At 43.0% G+C, this 19,262-nt stretch overlaps 1 protein-coding gene across 2 annotated transcripts in view; it reads right to left on the bottom strand.

Moving 5' to 3' along the window:
* Nucleotides 1–14,624: 14,624 nt before the first annotated feature.
* Nucleotides 14,625–19,262, bottom strand: part of CDK14 (cyclin dependent kinase 14) — a 334,987-nt gene continuing 330,349 nt past the window's right edge. For both annotated transcript variants that reach the window (XM_069006789.1, XM_069006791.1), the window contains one exon: nt 14,625–18,864. The gene's annotated coding sequence lies outside the window, so the exon portion shown is untranslated. The remainder of the gene's footprint in view (nt 18,865–19,262) is intronic.

Here is a 19,262-nt window from a genome sequence, read left to right as displayed (position 1 = left end):
GCATGCCAGCCAGACAACCCCCTGCTAGCAGTCTAAACCCAGAAGTACATGTTCCCAAATGCTGCTTAATTCACCTTCTCTAAAGTGCTAGCAGTAAGTCCTGCACTGAGGCTGCATACATACTCTGTATTTGTTGCCCCATTTTGCTTTCCATAAATCAATTACTGGCTCAAGGCTGCACTTAATCCATTAGGACAATAGTTACATTTGTAAAAAAAAAGAAAACCAAAAATAATTTATAAAAAAATATTCTGAAGTAAGAATCAGAGTTGTAGTAGAGTCTGTTCAGCCCATGCTCTGAGACAGCTAGAGCATGCTCCCGGGATTATTCCCATAAGACAAACCAAAGCCAGACTCTGTAATGACACCACTTGCAAATGCAGCAGTCATTATTTCTACTCTTCCCACTTCCAGTAAGCTCATCCTGAATGCCTTTGAGCCAGCCTCAATTTTGGTGTCTCCTCTATCTAACCCAGTGAGAAACACACAAACAAATCCCGTAAGGAAGGGCAGGAAGTTGTGAGAGCTGTTACATGGTTATTGTTACTAGGGAAACCACTTCCTTAGTATTCATGTGTTCTGCAGATCTGTCTGGCTGTGTCTTGGACTCCCAGGCAATATTATGAAATAAATGGCAACCAGGAAAATAAACCCAAACCAGCACAAAATACACTGTAAGTGTCTGTGACACTTAAAATTAAAATCTTGTTCTGGAAAATCAAGTCTAAGCAGAAATATCTCCCATAATATGCTTTTATAACAAGGGTGTGTGTGTTTGGAAGACTATGCTATATTCTATTCCTCTTTTCCTGAACATTAATAATATATCTGTAAAAGCAATCAGTACTGACAGTCTAGAGTTAAAATGCTAAGCCCAAGCAGCTACATTTTTTGGCTGCTGACCTTAGCTCCAATTTCATGAGCAGTATCTTCATCCAAGCAAAGGATGAGTGTAGCTAGTACTTTGCTTTGAAAACCAGATTGTAGTGTTGGGATTAATCTCTAACAACAGACCGTCCATGCTCCTACTTTATGGGACAATTTTTTTTTTGTTTGTTGCCTTTTTTAAGATGCAGCTTGTTTCTGTGTTCAGTCACAAAAGCGTGTGACTTACGAAACAATCAGTAGAAGAATCTCAAGCAGCAGCCATGCCTCTTAATGTTCCCTGTATCCCTTTTGGCATAGTTTAAGCAAGCAGCAACTTTCCCAGGATCAGTCAGAAATTGGTGCTGGAAGGGCTCTCAAGAAATCAGCTGTGCTAAGCAGATTGTGATATATCTGGTTTATACAAAGACTCTCACCACCAGTTCCTTAATTTCCACAGTGACTGGGATTCAATGCATCTCATCCTCCGTAGGAATTCCACAGCTGATTAATTGATTTTGCCTCTTAACCATCTTGCTGAAAATCTCAGCTGAGTGATAAAGCCTGAAGAGGATACACACACCTTCCCTAGAGCACTTCCAGCCTCAGGCTGTCAGTTCCAGTGCTGGCTGCATTGCAAAACCAGCTCAGTGTTACTGCTCTCCCTGATGGACTCCAGGCACAGAGCTGGTTTGCTCATTCACCAGAGGTCTAGGTCTGGCACTTCAGAAAGTTATTGTTCCTGAGGATCTCAATAACCCCAAGCCCAGCCAGAAACAACCATCTCAGTCGGTTTGTTCTTGCTTTAGAGTGGAATAACTTGCAGTGGGGAGATACGGTGTGCAGCATAACCGAGTATTGCAAAGTTCACTTGCTGCTAGAGAAGGACTTTTCTAAACAGACATTTCAGATGACAACATACATGCACAAATGTGACCAGTTACAGGCAAGACTGCAGGAAGGACAGTGGTGCCTGGTCTTCTGAAGAAATGGAGGTGAGGAAAACAGCAGAGAATGAAGTGAAAATACTTTATTATGGAGTAACCCTCTGATACAAAGCACAAATGATTAACAACTATTTGGGCCTTGCTGAAGCAGGCTCACAAACAGGGTTATGCAAAACTCAACCTATAAATTGAGATAGAAGCTAACACAGCAGATGGATAAAAAATAAGATCTTTTTGACTACAAAAATCACTATTATTAAAGACACATAAGTGCTTAAAGGTTTGCTTCCTTTTTTTTGCAGTTTTATTTCTACATCTTGGGGCTAACTATAGCAAAAATACTCTTGCTTTACAACAGATGAAGCAAAACAGAGAACCAGGACTGCGGGATTTAGAAATATCCCTGCCACGAAGACCTGCAACACAGGACAATGGGAATATCAAGGTACAGAATTAGAGTTCAAATACACATGGGTGGCAGCTCATTTTCTCTCAGCATGTTTGTGTCTTTGCATGATCCCCAGCCTGATCCCTAGTCTATGGTATGATTTAGGCTTGTGCTATCCACAGGGTGACCATATAAAACAGATAATTAGAGACCACTAAGAAGAGACTTTGGCAGTTAGAAATATCCAGCACAAACCAACAGAAAGATTCTGCTCCTAAGTATATCCACTGATGGCACTAAATAAAGGGGCACATGTGAGCTACAGCTGGGAAATACAGGGAACTAGAGTTCATACAGAAAAAAGCTGTTGGAGAAATACAAAAAACTCCCACTGATGTCCCAAATTAAAGATGATCTAATAAATATGAAACTCAGTTCCTGTTTTTTTTCAAGAGCACAGCACTATGTTGCACAGGAAGCAGATTATATAGTTCAGATATCTGGATGTAAAGGACAAGGAGACACTGTCCAAGCCAGGCAGTGTGTCCAGTAGGGCTAGGTACAGAATTTGGCACTGAGGGACAGGCATGCTCTGGTTGGTTTGCTATGGCTCCTCCTGGCCATTTCACCTAGGCTGCTGTCTCATGGGGCAGTAAAAAGGCACCCACCTCCAGCTCAGAATGTACTTTGGTTGGACACTGTTGAGAGCTGGAAGACTACTTAGAGGAGATATTTCTATGGGCTTTCTTTATTCACATATCTTTCCTCAGATACTGGCAGCCAGGTTTGGGGTTGGAGAACTGGAGAACTTTGTGCTGAGAATTAAGGCCATTTCGATGAGGCAGGAGACAGCCATGGTGCACACTAAGCCCTGGAAGGTGTTGAGTGCTCTCCACACCCACATGGGCTCGGTGTCTTGAGACCCCCATGTAGTGGGCAGCTCAGTTCTTGGGGGCACTCATGGGAGCACAGCTGCCCTTCTGGGTCTCCATGTGGCAGAGTTACCCCACACAAGGAAGCTGCCACTTCACTTCCAGAGAAATCTACAGTGACAGAGGAACAGCTAAAAAACACACAGTGACACAAGGAGAACCCACATGTGGGGTGGTTCAGAAAAAGTGGCAGCACTGGGAGTGAGGCAGAAAACCTGCTCATTTATCAGATGAGGAGTGCAGGCAGCAGGGTTGGAAACACCTCCTGTGGTTCTCCGAAGCTGTAGATGTTGAGAGGGCAAGGGCCAAACCACCCATTTCTCTTGTGCTTTGAGGTGTGCAAGTTGGAAAAGCAGATAGACACCCCCCTCCCAGCTGAGTTCACACTTTCAGTGGGAGCTTTAATAAGAAGCCAGGTTTGCAGGAGGGAAGAGGATGGGGATCCACAGGTTGGCCCAGATTTACATGTAAAAATCCTCCAACAGGATGCAACATCTCAGTGTGGGTGGAGAGCACCAGGGTGCAAGCAAGTAGTACAGTTTCATTGCTTCATGGCTCCAAATGTCCCCAAGATGTGTACTCATAAGACCTACATTTTGAAGATGAAGACCTGCTTCTGGCCTAGCTCTGCTTTCAGTATTCTGAGGAGCAGTGCACACCAGCTAAGGAGTCCAATAATGGATATTGATAGTTGTGGGCTGCTGTTCGATCCCAGGATGGCTTGCCTGTTAGAGGCTGGGAGGGAAATCAATGCTTATGACAGCACTTTCAGCCAGGAACTGCCCAGAAGTCAAATATGTCAAAAAGCCATTTACACACTCAAGTGAAAACAAAGTAGCCGTGGCTTTTAGCAACACTGCTTAGAGATCAATTGTTACATTTTCCACAGATTATACAGTGAATGAAATGTTTGCCAGAGTAGAATATATGTAGACAACAGCTGTTTGATGAGGGTTTTGGAAGGGGAAGACTGAAGTCACATTGCTTTAGAGCCTCAGGTATTTATCATGGAAACCATTTTGCTGGAAAAGTCAATGCAACTGCACAGCTAGTATATCCACCCATCCCCGTGAAGCAGGCTGCGGCTCAGCGATGGAGCAGGTATCTTAAATGCTCCCAAAGCAGAAGACAAGGAGGGTGAACTAACAGCAGAGCTCAAGCCAGAGCTGAGCACAGACTGTGCAAGAAATTGCTTAGTCACAGAAAAATGCAAACACTTGTAACATCAAGTCAAATTTAGTCAATGGTTTCACCTGAAATAAAATGTAAAAAGGATTATTTTGGTGGTCTTGCAATAGTTTTTTGCTTTGACTTTTCATGCAAGACTTACAAACTGTCTTGAAAACAATTTCTGAAACAACAGAAAATGGAAAAAGAGTACCGTATGCCACACCAACTATATCTTGTGAGACTGGAGGCAAATATCAACTCCTTTTCCTACCTTATTTCAAGCTGGGTCTTGGAATCATGGGCCTCCTTCACAATGATACTGATTCTTGCTGGGACAAGTTCAATTTTTTTGCTTTGAAGATGTAAAGTGCAAGCAGAGGGTGGAAAATTCAGATGAGTACCCTAGACACCAACCCAGACATAACCATCACCTGTTTTCTTACTCAGTGAACGTTCATGAGTTACATGAGGTTGGACACATCAGCATTCAAGAGGCACCTTTGTATCACCTATAGCAGCCACAGTGAATTTTCTTCACCACAAATACCAATGCCTTCAAGTGGCCAGGAGCTCTACATCTCTCAGAACACAGGTCAGGGCTGGTGGTGGAGCAGGGACATGAGGCAGTGCACATCACCACAGCTTCTGCTGTTTTACCTGTCCCACCCCATGGTGTACACGTTGCTCAGCAGCCTTCAGTCCAGCAGAACTATTTTCTCAGGCAACATCCATTCCAGGAGTTTCACTTCATCTGCCCATATGGCATGTTTTGGACAGCCTGCCATTTAGGACATTTTTTCTGAGAGGAAAACCTGGGGATTATGGAGCAGTTGGAGTCTCTTACCTAAAAAGTAGAAGTTTGCACTACTGGGTGCAAAAGGGGATATGCCCTCCTCAATTTTGTGAATATTGCTCCAATCATCCTTCATGAGTTTATTTTTACATCGCTTTCAAGCCCTTTAGAAATGTCCCAGAACAATATGAAATACTTATTAAACCTGTAAAAAACCTTCCCTATCTGACAAACAGTCTGAAAAGCTCTGGTTTCACTTATATCCAAAAAGATTTCCCCCTTTTTCTTTAAAACATTGCCATCACAGTTTTTCTCCAAATAGGACCAGTTATTCATGCAGGTCTAGTTCAAATAAGAAGTATTGCTAGTTCTTTGCTGAAAACATTAGTCTGGCTGCTCAGCATTCTAGTTCCAAAAGTTGTTGCCCAGAGTAGAACTGTTGCCCAGTTGTATTGGGTCTGGCTGAGATGGAGCCCATTTTCCCCATAGCAGCCCTCATAGTGCTGTGCTTTGTATCAGTAGCTCGCGAGGTGCTGATGAACACACTCGTGTGTTGGCAACTGCAGAGCAGTGCTCGCACGGCATCCGCGCTGCCTCTCCAACTATAACTGCCTCCTATAGTGGGCTGGGAGCGGGCAAGGAGTTGGGAAGGGACACAGCCAGGACAGCTGACTCCAACTCACCAAAGGGATATTCCATACTATATGGTGTATGCTCAGCAATAAAAGCCAAGAAAAAGGAAGAGAAGGGGGGGGGGGGGGGGGGGGGGCATTTGTCATTAAGGTGTTTGTCTTCCAGAGCAATTGCTAGGCACTCTGAAGCCCTGCTTCCTGGGAAGTGTCTGGACACCGATGGGAAGTATCAAATTAATCTTTTGTTTTCCTGTGCTTCTGTACATGACCTTTGTTTTTGCTTTATTAAACTGTCTTTCTCTTGACCCATGAGTTTTTTCCATATAGTTTTCTCCCTCCCAGTGCTGCTGAGGGGGGCTGTGATAGAGCAGTGTGGTGGGCGACTGGCATCTATTGAATGTCAGCCCACCAGCCCTTTTAACAACCAACATGGGGCACCCTCTTTGCAGTAAAGACTGCGCCTTCACTACACTTAAGGACCAAATTCTGAGTAAGCTCCCATTTCAGTAGGATCAGAATTGGTCCCAACCACTCCATTTTATCTCTCTCATACTCCCATAGTGCCTGGTTTGAAGATGCAGGGAGGCAGCATATTAGGCCCTTACACCGAAAGCATGCTAGGCCTCTTTACACCCAGAGGGAGAATTCAGCAAACCGAGAATATTAGTGTGCCAGGTGAGGCCACAGCAGAAAGCACCCTGAAGACCTGCCTGGATTTTTCCTTACACCAGATGAAAGAATCTTCTTCATTTGTCACCAAGCTGAATAGCATTTAGTCCACTGATGCTTTAAACTTTCACGGAAAGTTTGGAAGTGATGTGATGCATCATTTGCAAGATCCCACATCCCAGAGGATTGTATCTGAGCTCAGGTATGGGTGCCTTTGTAGCAGGATTCTCAAGGACAAACATCATCCTGAGGCTGCTGCTGCAAATGTTTCAAAGTAGGAGCAGAATGTAACTCTGGAGCATCTGAAAAAACCCACTTTTTTCAATATAAAAATACAAGAAAATATGTGTGCACAATCGTCTCATTCCCCAGAGTGTTATGCATATAATCAGAGGAGAATCACTGTGGACTTTGTGGCATGGAGGAATAGAGTGCTCTTCCTTTATGAATGAAGCACATACAGCTGAGCAAGTACCATTTCCATGGGTAAAGGCAGTAGACTGCTTTTAAGGAGAAAATAAATGGAAGGCCTCTTCTCTGTAGCAAAACCAGGGTACAGAGATCAGGCTATTCTCACAGTCAGCGTTCAACATTATACTTAAGAGCAGTATTAGACTAAAAAGCACCTAATTTATCTTGAGCTGATTTAAAATGCATCTTGGTGCGTCTCAGCTATTGTCTAATCCTTTTGTTTGAGATGTTCTACATTAGTCAGCCACTTTTGATTCATGTGCTAACAATCCCCCTTAAGGCAGGTAATTCACAGACAATGTTCGCGCGATGTGTAAAGTGGCACTCCAGTTCCCACAGACAAAAGTCAGTAAACTTTAAATCCCAGAGCCCCTAAACTTATTTTGCATAAATTGCCCTCACAGGAGGGGAGCGGAGATCTGTTTATATGCATCTCCTGTATCAACTTAGAATTCAAATCAAATTTTCAGAACAGTGGGAATGCTGATTAGAGACAAAACACAGCAGAAAGCAAAGGCTGCAACCAATTTTGAGTACAAACAAAACAAAATGTGAATTACTTCACTTTAACCTCTATGTCCTACTTCAGTGTCTTTTCCATTAAAGGTTTCTTAGCACAACAATTAACAGAATAGAGATATATTTCTGTTAAATAATGACCTCCTACAGATGACATTTTTTTTCCTTTGGTACTGAAGTTAGACATGACAGCATTTACTCCTGTAACGAGAATAGGTTTTAAGCCTAGTAGCTGTTGATTTTGCCAAGACAGCAAATGGGATCTTTATGCTAATGAAAGTTAAGATTTCAATCTTTCCACTATGATGCAGTTTCTGTCCTCAGAAGATCTTGAGATAGTGTGCTGTTTCAAATGATGTAATACCGAGCATAAAAAAGAGTTTGGAGTCCTTTTTCTGAACTGCAGTACTTAGACAATCACATTCCTTTTTTCCCAGAAATGCATATATCTGTATTCATAGCAGACAAAAGACCTGTCATCACCTCAAGGTAAAAAAAAACAAAACAACCAACTGTAAAACAATGGTACCAGTAAAATCTGTAAATATGTTAAAATAGGGCAAAATGTCAATTTCTCCATTGGTAAACCATGTAGCCGTGGCAACTTATATAATTAACAAATTAAAAGGCTGTCAAGGTTGATTTCTTGCTTGCATAAGTCATCAACATTCACAAAGTAGGATCTAGACACAGCTCTAATCTGTGTTTAAACTGCTGTGTCTATTTTAGCAAGCCATCCTGGACAAAGTCCTAATGCTACTGAAATCAAGGCAAAGAGACAAAAAAAAAAAAAAAATTCAGATTCCAACTGATTTCAAACCAGACAAAAACCAGATCTCCCCTGCCTAAATGGTAGGATGATCTATTAAGTCATTATTTTCTTAGTGGTAGTCTGAATTTACCAAGTGCCTCCTCCAACCAGTGAAGCTTGTTATCCCCTCTCGGTAGGTTTCATTGCTAATGATGATCAGTAATTCATTCTAACGTGGGAAAATGTTTTCTAGAAGCCCTTCATTCCAAACTAAGAGCATGAACATTGAAATACGGTGTCTAAACTGAAATACTGAAATATCTGGGGATGGCAGTTTGGAGAGTTTCATGACATAAGCCCGTGGAGTCTGAAACCAAAATAGTCAATGATTTCTGGCATCTGCAGTGTCCCATAGCTGCACACACTGGAGAATTGCATTGGCTCCTGGCTCTAGGGTGAAAAAACAAAAATCCCTAAAGTCTCCAGCCCCACAGTCATTCCAATGGAATCTTGTCACTGAGCTGAGAAACCTGAGCTCCTGGCAATCCACAGGTGAAGAAGTTAATTGAAAGATAAGTCTTTCTCTCCTGATAAATCAATGGGTTTCAAAGCTGCTGAATAACCTCGCTTTGTTGGGAAAAACTTCCAACCAGCTCTAATTAAACAGTCCCAGATTAAGTTAAGAAAAGCCATTTAATTGAAAGAAGGTGCAGGGAGAGCTCTGGGAGATTTGTTTAAGTGCCAAGGGACACCTCAAAAGAAAGAAGTGTGTGTGTGTGCGCTGCTACAACATTTTCTTTATTGGGACAATGTAGTATAGAGGTATGAAAAAAAAAATCAGTGTGAATTTCTCCATTTTTCCCTTGCATTGCATCCTGCAGCAGAACAGTGCAGGCTGATCATCTGTTAATCAGCTGTTTAGGTGATTATTACCAGAGAACAGAAAAGATGGTATGTGTGGAAAAGAAATCAGGCAGAGATTGAAGAGAGATTAAACAGCACATTTTCTTTCTCTCTTTGTAGTAAGTGTCCACGTTAAAAATAAAAAACGAGCAAAAAAATTCCACCTAAGGCCATTCCTCTAACTCAGACTCTAGACATACCTTTAAAAAAACTTGGTTGCATTTTTTTCTCTCTCTGTATTGAAGAAATTAATAAAAGATCTGCATCTGGAGCAAGTATGAGTTTGATACTGTGTTTTACTGATGACAAACTCCAATTCCATCGTCAGGTACTCACACACCAGTCCAAAGCCCGGTTGCTGCACCAGCTGCTGCATGGATCCACCTGAGGGCAGGTCAGGGATCTAAGGCAATACAGTAAACAACACTGAAGGTGTTGCACATGAACTGATGGATGTAGGAAAGTGCCTTCAGATGTGCTAAGATGGTGGAACAGGCTGTCCAGAAAAGTTGTGGCTGCTCCATCCCTGGAAATGTTCAAGGAGCGGCTGGATGGGACTTTGAGCCACCTGGTTTAGTGGAAGGTGTCCCTGCCCACGGCCAGGGGATGATCTCTAAGGCCCCTTCCAAAGTAGGCATTCTAAGATTCTGTGAAACCCTGCAGGTGACAGCGTTTGGATGGCTACGGGAAGGAGGCGAGGTTGGGGTTGGGTCCCCCGTGGCCCCAGGGACGGCGGGATGCCGGCGGGCAGGAGCAGTGCTGAGGGCCGGGCTGCGGCAGCCCGGGACGCCGTGAGGGGAGCGAAGGGCCCGGCTTGTCCTAGCACACCGCACCCACTTTGCCCGACAGCCTGGAACCGTGGGTGGGAGAGGGGAGCAGGTCTTCCCCCCTCCCCGCCCCCCTTCACAGCAGAATTTCCTACACCCTTCGGAAAGTATCAGTGAGAAGCCTGACCCTCCCCGATCCTGCCTCTCACGGCAGCACGGCTGCTCCTCCGCGCCAAACCCAGCGGCGGCCGCACCCTGCCCAGCTCGGCATTTAACGCTCCTCCCGCTCCGCAGCGGACACTCCGGAGCTGTTTTTCCCTCACGTTGGCGCCAGAGTTCCCTGTTTTCCAGCGGGCGCAGACACAGCCCGGCCCTTCCCGGCCCCGTTCCCGGCCCTTCCCGCCCTGCGCGGGCGGTCCCGGCACGTGGGGGCCCCCGGCGCTCTCTCGGCCGCCGGGCGGAACCGGGCACCAGCGGGACGGAGGGTGACTCCGTGGGACTGTCCGTGAACAGCGCTCCGGGCTATGGCCCTGCCCCACCACCGGCCCTCCTCCCCATGGCCCCTGAGCCGTCGTGTCCGCGGCGCCTGTGGGGAACGAAAGCCTGTGTGCGCACACAGGGCACCTCAGTGGTGTCAGCACAGCCGCGCACCTGAATGTGCTCCTTGTTCCTTCCTGGCACTCCTTCCTACCAGACAGATTCCTGCAGTCAAAACATTTCGGTGCGAAGCAGCTCAGCAGCCTGAGTTGCAGGTGCGGGAATCACCAGGCACAGTGTTTGCTGTGGTTTCTCACCATGAAGTTCTTGTAGAGCTAACATGGCCTCGTGGTGGGAAGGGGCTGGGAGATCCCATCGAGTGAGCCACCGATGGTTTGGTGTTTTTTAGACACAGCACTAACAAGGAACAGGGGGCAAAGCTGCTTTAGCTCCAGTCTGTCATCAGGTCTTCAGTAAGAGCAGATGTTATTACTGGGCCCCAGCTCCTTTCTTTCCCCAGTTAAACTGGTGACTCCTTCAGCCCACCTGGCACTGCTGCCAAACTGGGGTTTGTTGCAAGCATCCTCTCCCAAAAACTGGGTACTGTTTAATTCGACAGCGCTGTCATAGGGAGCCCTGCTAGCTAACACTGCAGAAACACACTGGGGTGTTCAAAGCTCTGTTATTATAGCTGGTGAATGTATAGTACAGTTCCTCATATTTAGGGACTTGTAAGGGCTCATCTGAAACCCTCTGAGAATCTCCCCTTTCCTTTGATCAATTAGTTGTCCTAAATCTTAACTGCAAGTGCTTGGGGAAAGGATGTCCAAATGTCCCTTTCGCATGTGTGGGTCGTAAAAGAAAGGCCCAGCTTGTGGTAAGGTGAACATTTTGGAAATTTCCAGAAAAAGGGAATTTTCTACAACACCAGAACTTGCTTGTGACCATGTCCTAACTACTGCCAGGTTCATGACCTTGCCCCCAGACTACACATGCATCTGTCTCATGCTCTCTCTCCTGCTTCCTCCACCTCCAGTCCTGGTGCACCGACAGATGTATCCAAGAACCAAAGAGCTTGGAAAAGCGGCTGAAGCTGTGGAGCAGCAAATCCTCATTCTGCCAAACAGAGCTCACTTGCTGCTACCTCTGGACTGGCAGAAGAGTGGGGTATCTCTAACCACTATGGGAGCTCTCCCAAAATTACAGGTTCCTGCTATTCCAGGTTAGTCACTCTGCATGCATGAGTGCAAGCTAAACAGCCAGCAGTGAAAACACGTACATTGCCCAGATGCAAACAGGCATTTCTGGAGAGAACCTAGTGGATGTGGGAGACCAGAAGTGCAGCTCTTCCATTATTCACATTCTCACCAAGGAGGCAGTTTTGTTCCAAAATACCCTGCGTGGGGTTGCTGTAGAGTACAATCTTCTGTGCAGAAACTCACTTCTCCTTTGCTGTCTATATAGTGTGTTACAGAAAAAAATTAAGATTATAGAAGAACATCTGAGATGGTCTCTGAAAGTTGTGTTTCCTGATGCAGCTAAGTGGTGGTTCATGTTTACAGTATTTCCCAGTGAACGATGGTACATGCAATTTCTCCTGCTCCACACTGACATGATGCCAGGCATTAGTCAATTAACAACTCTTCACAATCCTGTTAGAGCACAACACTCTGGCATGTCTTTGGAGCTGTCTGCACTGTAAAATGTGGCTTGTTTTGAACACAGAACTTACACTTTGTTGTTGGAAGAAACTGTTCTAAAAAGTGTCTTAAATGTTCAGTCTTCACTGAAAACCAGGTGAAATTCTCTCTCAGGTGTTTTTGCCCATGCAATGTTTTGAAAATAAAAAACTGAATCTGTACTTCGGGTTTTGGGGCATGGTTTTTTTTTTCTTCTACAAAAATAGGGATCTTTACATTTGTGTGGTATATTCCAGAGCTGTGTATACACAGCTCATTTCTTTGATGCATGAATATCTCTGAGCTCCTCAGGTGAAAGCTGGGGACAAATTTATAATTAGCTGGATTGTGAGATTAACACTTACCCTTGTGACACCTACACTATAGTCCTAATTCCAGTTGAAAAGTGAGGTTGAAATGTTTCTATGATATCATAAATCTCCTTAGGCTTCAAGACTTTACTGGGATATACAGAGCTGCAGTATCTGGTATAGCACTTAGAGCTGTTACGTCTTTTATGTGAATCACCATATGGGTCCTTGAAAAATTAATTTTAAAATGTTTGATTTTAATTTAGCAGTTCTTTCAAGGTAGTACAGCCCCAGCAATCACTACTGGGTCCTTTGGGAAACAAGAGAAAAGGAAAAAAAAAAAGGAACATTTCTGGAATCACATTCTTTTGCCCAACTCTATATCAGCTGGCAGAAGCAATAACGAAGGGGCTGCAGGACTGCTCTCAGCTATTATTGTGCCTGGCTCTCTCTCAGCATGAGTCACTGCAGACAATATATAACACCACTCACAAGGGAAATGAACAGTAAATACTTGGCCCTGGATTTTTTCTTTAAAATCTCTTCAGTTGTTTTTTTTTTTTTTCCCTCTCTGATTTGTATCCCTTTATCCCCTCGACCATGTGCTATATAAGCCTCTCAAATCTAGTGTCCATAACACCACCCCCCACTGGTAGCAGCAAGCCCTTCCGCTGCTGTAGGGTTTACTTTGCAGAGGTTTACAAGGAGAGGCATTATTGAGTAACTGTATGTGTTAACCCAGTGGCACAGGGTTGCTCCAACACCTTCCCTCTGGTTTTTCTATTCTCGGGGGAGGGGTGGCTGCTATTCTGGCTAAATGCATCTCTTGCTTTGCTGTAGCAGCCAGGCTAGCTTAGGAAGAAAACCTTGGGGCTAAACAGGCTAGGACTGCAGCCAAGGGGGTCAGGAGACGGTTCTAAGGATTATACTACATAATTAAAGGCTGACTCTGAACATGCTTCCTGGTACCCTGTGTTCAAACATACAAACCTTTTTAGGTAATAATTCTTGGTCCTCATTTGTATCGGAGGGATTTGTAGGTTAAAGTTGCCATACAGGTAGTGAGTCAGGAATACAAATTATTCATCTAGACTATAAAAAGCCAACACCTTCCCAAACCTGCCCTAGCCAGTGAGAACTGGGGGTAAAATATAAATAGATGAACATGCATGTGTTTTCTTAGTTTGTTTCTGTGCAATGCCCTCTGGGTGCAGCTGATGTCATTCTGCAGCAACTTTCTAGACTGAAAAATGAGGATTCTTCTCCTGAAGTGCTCTGTGATCAGAACTGGGCCAGAACATTATTCTACTGGATAAAACTTGAGACACTGAAGACCCACATTCAAGCTTATATTGTGCTAGCTCCAAGGAAGACCCTTTTTTCTTCAAATTTCTAATCAGCTGGAGCCAAGACTATAATCCAGGCCTTCTATTAGTCATATTCTAGGCTAGGGCTGCTGCCCCATCAGCCTACACAGTACAAGCACTTGCTCTCCAGCCATCCCCCATCTGAGATCAAAATGACTCCTATAGACTCTTGTGTTTGCTAAAACAGCATATTCTGACATTTCAGGCAAATATTCTAACAAAGTCTATGAAAGCCCTGCATTGATTTAGCATTCATTGTCTAAAAATAGGTCCTAGCAAGAAGTTGTTACCAAAAAAGCTAGAAGCAGTGGAAAGGAGGAGAAAATACTGAACACACATATTGATAATATATAGTGTGAGCAAGCACTTGCTTATCTAATGCTATGATGCACAAATAGACAAAGAATCATGGCAGCATATGCTCACTGATTGAAATAAATAATCAAGTATGAGCAAGGATAAATCACGCTTCCATATCAAAGTTGTGAAAAATGCATGCTGTATGTTTTGCCTGATTTTCTACCAGAATTATCAGTTTTCTATTTCAAGAGAAACTGCAATAACCCAGACTTCATCCTCCATACGATGATATATTTAAATCAGACCTGTTGGGTTTTTTTTCAGAATACTGGCTTTTCTACTACTTCAGTTAAGTTCCAGTATGCTGTAAAGAGGTGCCTTGTCACATATATAACAAAATGGAAAGAGACATCAAATCATTAACTTACTATTACAGCCAGAAATGCAAAGAATCTTGCCCTGTGTAGTCAGCACTGCCTTGTAGTTTTGATGAAGCTCATGTTTGACTGAATCAGTGCCTAATCTTTTCAACTCATTACTGTCCAGTGCCTGCCTGCTTCCAAGTACTTTTCATTCCTTAAAAATCTCTTGTTTACAACCATTTCCTTGTTCGGTTTTTGGAGAACAAAAAGGAAAAGAAAGGCTTTATTCCTTGAGTTAGCTCTAGATCACATACACAAAGAAGAGAGATTCTGCTACACTTTATTCAATATGATGTTACAAGAAAACAACAGTTACAGCTGACAAACCATTACATCTTTCATAATACAGACAAATTACAAGGTGTAACAAATAATGTGACATTTATTTTACTGTACTGCTTGCTATGCTGTTCTTCTGAAGTATATATATTTAATTACATTAACATTGTTTTCATGTACCAGCCCTCCCCTTTTTTATTTGTTAAAAAAAGAACACCTCTTAGTGCACCATACAAAAATCCGCATGGAAGCTGGCAAGCAGGAATTTTGTATGCAGCACCATTGAAATGCATTTGGGGGGATGGGAATTATTAGTGCATCCTTTACTTTTAGATTTTTTGCTTATGTGAAAAATGCAAGGCAGTAACATACAGTCACTCCACCTAAATGCTGGTAGGGGAGGGTATTGTTATGCTCAGTAATGCAACCTGATTCTGGTTATGTGGGGTATCTGCATTTTACTCCCCAGTCTGTACAGCCTAAACCTTTTATATAACAAAGATTATATAACCAGTAATATTCACAGATGAATATTTTGTATATGAGCATATCAGAGCATTGACTACACATTTGGTTGCGTGCACTGACACAGGGGTGTACATAACCCATCAACCCACAGGGTATTTATTTATTTATCTTACCTTTTCTTCCCAGGAGTCTTAAGTGCAGAACCCCTACACACAAAAGAGAAAGCAAAACCCCCTGTGCCTCTGTCTACTGCAGATTGAATTTTCACCGTTGTACTGATGACTTGTCCTAAGCCATGGTTCTGATTAAAAATAAGACTGAGAATTAAAAGGACCCAACTGATCTAGGACACCATACAGTAATGTAATGTCAGAACTATTGGAGTGTCTTGTGTGGGGCAGGACCTGCTGGGTGTGGATTAGAGCTGATCTGAACCCAGCGGGAGAGAGGACTGAGCCATCTCCAGCTGGTTGACTTGTAAAATTAGGTTCTGTGAACTTGAGCTTCTAAGGACTGTCTGTATCATGCAGACCATATCTATCACCATCTTCCCTTCCCCCTTCACTTAATATTAGATCCCATAGAGAGTTAGAACATGCCCTCCCTGCTTCTATCTGCCTGCTATACCTGCTGCCCTGTTGCTGCTCTCCTATCTCACAGCAAAGCCACATCCTCTCAAGTATCACCAGGAAAGACCTACTGGGTCTCAACCAAGTGGTAGGAAAATACAAGTGAAGCTGCTGCTTGCTACTGACTGAGCAAGTCCCACGGTTTCTCCAGGGCTGTGCCCCAGAGACTATTGGTCACTGAAGCCAACTTTTGACTGTTGACAATATGAAACATCACATTCCAGGCACCTACAGCACATCTGGAAGGCTGGGCTACTTCTTGTCTCTTTGAATATTCTTTGGGGAGCTGATTTCAGAAGAATGAGAGAAAAAGAGAGAAGCACTACTGATATTTGCTGAAGCTGTCTCAAGAGCATTGATAGGGTTTAAACAGTCCATTCTGCAACACTGAGAAGAGCTGTGGTGAAAACAGCTGGAGAGGTGGGCAGCTGTCTGGGGGTCCTTACTGATGGGTGTCAGTTGGGCTAACCATGCAGGTCAGGACTCTGCTGGAAGGGGGAAGAGGGAAATAAGGCTGTATTGTCAACTGTCAGTTCCCTGGCCAAAGGAACTTCTACTATCTCAAAAAACCTTGATATTTCCCAGCAGATTTCATGTTCCAGAAGATTAATTTGCAGTGCTCATGTGCAAAGCACCATCCTGCTTAGCCTAGGTTGCCTCGGTGGTGGGAGAACATCCCCAGGGCCCAGAGCCTCCATGGGAGAGCAGCAAAACCAAGTCACCACAGGGAATCGGGGTGCCCAGAAAGCAGGTGCAGAAGTAAGAGACCCTGGTCACTCCTTAATGATCACTAGGTGAGGTAACTTCATTACTGCTGAAGATTAAGTTGCTATTTAGAAACCCAGATATTTATGAACTTTCCTTCAGGCAATTAACTGAAAATTTTTGGACCAACTTTATTTCAGTGGTTGCTTAAAAGTGGGAATGGGGCAGAGAGGATGCTCTCAGGCGCACGTGTGTTCACACACACACACATACATACCTTAAGCAAACACTGTATGTGAGTCACTATGGATAGTAATATGCTAGGCTAGTGGGAACAGTTGGGGAATTACTCTTCTATATTAAACCTTCAGATGGTTAGTTGAGCAGTGTAATTGCTTGCCTTCAAATTTACGCTGTCAAGTAGAAGCATCTATGAAACGACCCTTATATTCCTAATCAAAATCTTTGTTACATTTTCAAAAATTCTTCAGATTTTGCAGCAAGTTTTTTTTTTCTAAAAATAGCTAATTTTAATCATCAAACTGCACACAATTTAAGTAGCAAAGATAATGTATAAAAGACTTTTCTCTTACAAAAAAAAAAAGAAACATGAAACCCAAACAAACCACATCTAAGGCAGTTTCAGTGTGTGATAAATTCAAAAGTTCAGTGGTCACTTTTTCCCCAATAAACACAGGGGGGAAACTGTAGTAAGTTCTAAATAGGATTGTGACTGAAAGTGGCTTTCAGATGGCTTTTAGCAGATCCTGAAACAGAGATGTCATTGGGGAAAATTGTCTTTTAATGGCTGTGCAAATATTGAGAATATTTCCACGGTTCAGTTCTTTGAAAGTGTAGACTCCTGTCCTAGTTCATTAAGAGACCTTTTGTAGCTACTTGTTCATTCAAGGATTTGCCTTATTGGGTGTCTTTTTCTTATTAAACACTGCTGGAGTTTAATAAGATGGCAGTAGCACAAATCCTTTCCCCCTTCTTTTAAACACTGAAAGCTAACCAAAGCGTTACCACACTTCCTTAAAATGTAATTCAATGCATCCAGCAAGCAAAGGATGTGAAAATTATGTGTAGAATAATATTGCCTGGCAAGTGTTTCTGTTCGAGCAGGACTATAACTCAGCAGTGATTTTTGCACCATACCCTGCCATCTCTGAATGCAAAGCATTGTAAACAGGGCAGTTTTTTCACACCCCTGAACACAATGCTCGCCCCAGCCAAAATGTAGCAGGGGCTTCCTTTTCTAAAATCACACACACAACTTAATTTCTTGCAAAGTTTGCATTTGTATGATTCATTCAGAAAAGCTATCTAAAGACTAAGGATCATGTAGTGCCTTCCAGTCAGCTCAGAATACCTATGGAAAATAACTTGAAAGGTGCTTTGGTGTGGAACAGCAAACAGTCTGAGATGAGGAGAATTCTCCACCTTGCTTTGTATGTGGCAAAGTAACACAGCTAGATTTAATGGCTCATTCAGTTGAAGTTTTTCTGTACCTCAGTATTTCTGTACCTCAGTATCTGCCTTGAATTAACCAGAACAGTTTCATCATCTCTGTTTTCAAGAAAATACTCCAAAAGGTAACTAGTGTGAGGAAAAACATAGAGATGTTAGCCAAGACCCATAAAAGAAAGACATATTCTTGAAGGGAGTAAAACCATAAGGAATTCACTGTATATCTGTCAGCTGCACATGTCTCATAATTTTTGCTTTGTCCTTCTCACAGGCCTATTTTGAAAACTGGCATGCTACATAGCCTAAGCGTAGTAACCAAATTTAGAGTACTGAAGTAAACATGCAATTATTGCCATGTTTTTAAATGGATATGAATGGTCTGAGGGGATAATGAAAAAAGAAAGAACTCAACAACACTTGAGGAAGAGTGGCAAGGTGCTGTAATTTTCAGCCTATCAGCCAAGTTGGGTTTGCCTTGGGAAGAAATAGTCTTCCCATTGGTTGCAAACTATGCACAGCCCTCAAAGAAAACATACAGTCCTTTATGCCACTGTTGGCTCTTTTTGTACAGTTGTTACTGAAAAAGTGTGAACACCAAATGTGTTGACTGAAAGTATTTAAGACATTGCTGGTGAAAGCATAAAAATCCTTACAAAGATGCAGCGCTGCAGTGGAAAATCAAACAAAATCAAACACAAAAGACTGAAAGAGTACATGCCATGTATCAGTAAGCAAAAGCTTAATCTTCACATAGTTCTCTGAAATCACAAGGTATCCAAATGCGTGCAAGGTTTTAAATAAATTGCAGGGAAAAACGGGGTCTTGCCAGCTTCAATTTTCTTTTGAATGAAATCCACCATAGAGAAAGAAGGAAACAGGCCGTGGTTCCTTCCTGGTGTCAGCCTCCTCATTAGGGTTTTGTTTCCCTCCTCCAACCTGGTAAATTTAATCCTGTAAGGAAACAATATAAATTATAATAAGCCTCATGAATTGCATTTTAATTTTTTTTTTTTTTACTTGGTAAAAGATAGGTTAGTCCAAAGCCAGTTATGAAGACGCCAGCTCAGAGCGAAGGGCAGACTTCCAAAGCATGTTTAGAACTGGTACCTCAGGAAAATGAACTTAAAACACCAATGTTTTCAGAGTGGTTGCCTAAGTGAGATATATTAATCCATATTTATGTGTCTGTGCCCCAAGAGCTCATCTTCAGAGGTGCCATTAGCATTGACATTCTCCATGGAAATTATAGACAGCTGTAAACACAGAGTCATCTCTTCTAAAGGTGGTCACACCTCCTGAAAGCAAAGGAAGGTTGCTAAAAATGCTGGCCGAGTTTCAGGAGTTTACAA

Source organism: Aphelocoma coerulescens, chromosome 2 (genome assembly GCF_041296385.1).
Source record: "Aphelocoma coerulescens isolate FSJ_1873_10779 chromosome 2, UR_Acoe_1.0, whole genome shotgun sequence".
Classification (NCBI taxonomy): domain Eukaryota; kingdom Metazoa; phylum Chordata; class Aves; order Passeriformes; family Corvidae; genus Aphelocoma; species Aphelocoma coerulescens.
This window is presented reverse-complemented; position numbering and strand designations above follow the sequence as displayed.